This window comes from Opisthocomus hoazin, unplaced genomic scaffold, assembly GCF_030867145.1.
Source record: "Opisthocomus hoazin isolate bOpiHoa1 unplaced genomic scaffold, bOpiHoa1.hap1 HAP1_SCAFFOLD_112, whole genome shotgun sequence".
Taxonomy (NCBI): domain Eukaryota; kingdom Metazoa; phylum Chordata; class Aves; order Opisthocomiformes; family Opisthocomidae; genus Opisthocomus; species Opisthocomus hoazin.
The window spans coordinates 132501-137500 of record NW_027448732.1 but is presented as its reverse complement, the minus strand read 5'-3'; positions in this window follow the sequence as shown (position 1 = coordinate 137500).

The window sequence follows — 5000 nt, the reverse complement described above, 5'->3', positions numbered from 1 at the left end:
GCCGGCCCCCGGACCCCGAACCTCGGGCAGGGCTGGGCAGCACAGGCGCGGGGCCCTGCGTGCGAGCGAGCGAGCGAGCGGGCAGCGTCGACAGCAGAAGCCCAACGCGGCGTGGCCACCGGCAGAGCCGGATTGCCGTAGAGGCTTCTCTGCAACGTGCCCGCGGATGGCTGCTGTTAACGGGCGTGGGGAGGGGGGGGGAGCCACGGCAGGCTCCACTCCCAAACCCCGGCCCTACAAGCGTTCGAGTGCCGGAGACCGCCGCCCGTCTCGGCCCGGCCCTGGAGAAACCCCTCTTGGAGCCCTCGCTCCAGTCGGCAACGGCCACCGGAGCCTGCGGGCAAGCAGCGGCTTCGCGCGGCTTCTGGCAGTCGGAACCGCCGTGCGCGATAGGTAGGAGGCAGAACGGCCACGGCCAGGGCCGCCGGGCAACGCCCGAGTCTGCCGGCTGAGCCGCGGCTGACAAGCGTTCGAGTGCCGGCGACCGCCGCCGGTCTCGGCCCGGCCCTGGAGAAACGCCTCTTGGAGCCCTCGCTCCAGTCGGCAACGGCCACCGGAGCCTGCGGGCAAGCAGCGGCTTCGCGCGGCTTCTGGCAGTCGGAAGCGCCGTGAGCGATAGGTAGGAGGCAGAACGGCCACGGCCAGGGCCGCCGGGCAACGCCCGAGTCTGCCGGCTGAGCCGCGGGTGACAAGCGTTCGAGTGCCGGCGACCGCCGCCGGTCTCGGCCCGGCCCTGGAGAAACCCCTCTTGGAGCCTTCGCTCCAGTCGGCAACGGCCACCGGAGCCTGCGGGCAAGCAGCGGCTTCGCGCGGCTTCTGGCAGTCGGAAGCGCCGTGCGCGATAGGTAGGAGGCAGAACGGCCACGGCCAGGTCCGCCGGGCAACGCCCGAGTCTGCCGGCTGAGCCGCGGGTGACAAGCATTCGAGTGCCGGCGACCGCCGCCCGTCTCGGCCCGGCCCTGGAGAAACCCCTCTTGGAGCCCTCGTTCCAGTCGGCAACGGCCACCGGAGCCTGCGGGCAAGCAGCGGCTTCGCGCGGCTTCTGGCAGTCGGAACCGCCGTGCGCGATAGGTAGGAGGCAGAACGGCCACGGCCAGGTCCGCCGGGCAACGCCCGAGTCTGCCGGCTGAGCCGCGGGTGACAAGCGTTCGAGTGCCGGCGACCGCCGCCCGTCTCGGCCCGGCCCTGGAGAAACCCCTCTTGGAGCCCTCGCTCCAGTCGGCAACGGCCACCGGAGCCTGCGGGCAAGCAGCGGCTTCGCGCGGCTTCTGGCAGTCGGAAGCGCCGTGAGCGATAGGTAGGAGGCAGATCGGGCAACGCCCGAGTCTGCCGGCTGAGCCGCGGGTGACAAGCGTTCGAGTGCCGGCGACCGCCGCCCGTCTCGGCCCGGCTGTCTCGGCTCCGGCCCTGGAGAAACCCCTCTGGAGCCCTCGCTCCAGTCGGCAACGGCCACCGGAGCCTGCGGGCAAGCAGCGGCTTCGCGCGGCTTCTGGCAGTCGGAAAGCGCCGTCGCGATAGGTAGGAGGCAGAACGGCCACGGCCACAGCCGCCGTGCAACGCCCGAGTCTGCCGGCTGAACCGCGAGTAGCTGCAGCGGTCGATGGCGCTGGTCCGCGAGCGCCAGCCCTCTGCCCCTAGTATACGGACAGCGAGGTCCCCGGCCCCGGCGGGCTCGAAGAGAACCGTCTTCCCCCAGCGGGGAGGCGCGCGAGCGCCGCCGACTCTTACCATGGACGTAACTGGAGGCAGCGCAAAGCAGCGACCCCCTTCGGCAGCTCCGAAGAAGAACCGGGCAAGACGTCTACCTGCCAGAACCGCGGTGGAGCCAAAGTCCCGCCGGAGCGAGGTAGACGAGGCATCCCTTTCCGCCGGCAGCTCCGGCGGCCACATCGGGCACACCGGACCCGGCGGACGGTTAAAACGGGTAGACCTGGCCTCCCTGCCGGCAGAACGGGGTAGACGAGGCCTCCCTGCCTGGAACCGGGTAGACCTGGCATCCCTGCCGGAAGCGGGTAGACCTGGCATCCCTGCCGGTAAAACGGGTAGACCTGGCCTCCCTGCCGGCAGAACGGGTAGACGAGGCCTCCCTGCCTGGAACCGGGTAGACCTGGCATCCCTGCCGGAAGCGGGTAGACCTGGCATCCCTGCCGGCAAAACGGGTAGACCTGGTCTCCCTGCCGCCAAAACGGGTAGACCTGGCCTCCCTGCAGGTAAAACGGGTAGACCTGGCCTCCCTGCCGGCAGAACGGGTAGACCTGGCCTCCCTGCCGCCACAACGGGTAGACCTGGCATCCCTGCCGGCAAAACGGGTAGACCTGGTCTCCCTGCCGGTAAAACGGGTAGACCTGTTCTCCCTGCAGGTAAAACGGGTAGACCTGGCCTCCCTGCCGGTAAAACGGGTAGACCTGGCCTCCCTGCCGGCAAAACGGGTAGACCTGGTCTCCCTGCCGGTAAATGGGTAGACCTGGTCTCCCTGCCGCTAGAACGGGTAGACCTGGCCTCCCTGCCGGCAGAACGGGTAGACCTGGCCTCCCTGCCGGTAAAACGGGTAGACCTGGCATCCCTGCAGGTAAAACGGGTAGACCTGGCATCCCTGCCGGCAAAACGGGTAGACCTGGTCTCCCTGCCGGTAAAACGGGTAGACCTGTTCTCCCTGCAGGTAAAACGGGTAGACCTGTTCTCCCTGCCGCCAGAACGGGTAGACCTGGCATCCCTGCCGGCAAAACGGGTAGACCTGGTCTCCCTGCCGGTAAATGGGTAGACCTGGTCTCCCTGCAGGTAAAACGGGTAGACCTGTTATCCCTGCCGGCAAAACGGGTAGACCTGGTCTCCCTGCAGCCAGAACGGGTAGACCTGGTCTCCCTGCCGGCAAAACGGGTAGACCTGGTCTCCCTGCCGGCAAAAAGGGTAGACCTGTTCTCCCTGCCGCCAGAACGGGTAGACCTGGCATCCCTGCCGGTAAATGGGTAGACCTGGTCTCCCTGCCGGCAATATGGGTAGACCTGGCCTCCCTGCAGCCAGAACGGGTAGACCTGGCATCCCTGCCGGTAAATGGGTAGACCTGGCATCCCTGCCGGTAAAACGGGTAGACCTGGCATCCCTGCCGGCAATACGGGTAGACCTGGTCTCCCTGCCGCTAGAACGGGTAGACCTGGCATCCCTGCCGGTAAAACGGGTAGACCTGGCCTCCCTGCCGGCAATACGGGTAGACCTGGCCTCCCTGCCGGTAAAACGGGTAGACCTGGCCTCCCTGCCGGCAGAACGGGTAGACCTGGTCTCCCTGCAGGAAAAACGGGTAGACCTGGTCTCCCTGCAGCCAGAACGGGTAGACCGGGCATCCCTGCCGGTAAATGGGTAGACCTGGCATCCCTGCCGGTAAAACGGGTAGACCTGGCATCCCTGCCGGCAGAACGGGTAGACCTGGTCTCCCTGCCGCCAGAAGGGGTAGACCTGTCCTCCCTGCGGACAGAGCGGGTCGCCCGTGCTGGAGGCCCGTATGCAGGGGTGCCTGCACGGGGTGGGAAGGGCCGGCGGCGGGCTGCCTGTGCTCTCTCAGCCGGGGCGGCGGTGGGGGGGCTTGCGGGGGGTGGCTGGGGTCGGCAGGCCGGCCCTGCCGGAGGCCCGTATGCAGGGGTGCCTGCACGGGGTGGGAAGGGCCGGCGGCGGGCTGCCTGTGATCTCTCAGCCGGGGCGGCGGTGGGGGGGGTTGCGGGGGGTGGCTGGGGGCGGCAGGCCGGCCCTGCCGGAGGCCCGTATGCAGGGGTGCCTGCACGGGGTGGGAAGGGCCGGCGGCGGGCTGCCTGTGCTCTCTGAGCCGGGGCGGCGGTGGGGGGGGCTTGCGGGGGGTGGCTGGGGTCGGCAGGCCGGCCCTGCCGGAGGCCCGTATGCAGGGGTGCCTGCACGGGGTGGGAAGGGCCGGCGGCGGGCTGCCTGTTGCTCTCTCAGCCGGGGCGGCGGTGGGGGGGCTTGCGGGGGGTGGCTGGGGGCGGCAGGCCGGCCCTGCCGGAGGCCCGTATGCAGGGGTGCCTGCACGGGGTGGGAAGGGGCGGCGGCGGGCTGCCTGTGCTGTCTCAGCCGGGGCGGCGGTGGGGGGGCTTGCGGGGGGTGGCTGGGGGCGGCAGGCCGGCCCTGCCGGAGGCCCGTATGCAGGGGTGCCTGCACGGGGTGGGAAGGGCCGGCGGCGGGCTGTCTGTGCTCTCTCAGCCGGGGCGGCGGTGGGGGGGCTTGCGGGGGGTGGCTGGGGGCGGCAGGCCGGCCCTGCCGGAGGCCCGTTTGCAGGGGTGCCTGCACGGGGGTGGGTTGGGGGGGGCGGCGGGAATTTTTTGGTTTTTGTTGCTTTTTTATTTCTTTTTCCGCTTTTGAAACAGAGACGCCGCCCCGTCCTCGGGCGTTTCAGCCGAGCTGATGGAAAGCGGCGCCCCTTCCCGGTCGCTTGCGGGGGGGGGTGGTGCAGGAGGGGGGAGGCGGCGCGCGCCTGAAATTCCCCTCGCCACCCCCCGTTTCCGAGACTTCGCCGTATCTAGTGGAAGGCGCTAAGCTTGGCCGGACTGTCTCGCTGAAGGCTTTCTTACTCTGCATCGGTTCTGACGGTGGGCGAGAAAAAAAAACAAAACCAAAGCAGAGCAGGGAAACAGTTACAAAAATTTCTTGAGAGCCAGCACCGGCCCGCCCATCGGCAGACGGAGCGGCGCCCGGGGTCAACGAGTGCCACCCTGCTGCTTAGCAACCGGAACCCGAGCCGGCCCGCCCCGCCCACCCGCCGGCAAGGGGCGGGCGCTTCCCCGCGGCAGAAGGGGGAGACAGAGACTGAGAGACGGGGTCGAGGAGCAGGCGGGGAGCCTTGCGCTGAGGTAGGCTGGGGACGGGGCCTCTTTTCCGAGAAGATTGAGGTTTGAGTCGGGGGGGGGGGGGGGGGGGGCGGCGGCAGGGGCTGCTTGTGCGCTCTCGGCCGGGGCGGCGGTGGGGGGGTGGCGGGGTGGGGGGGGGGCAGCGGAGCGGCC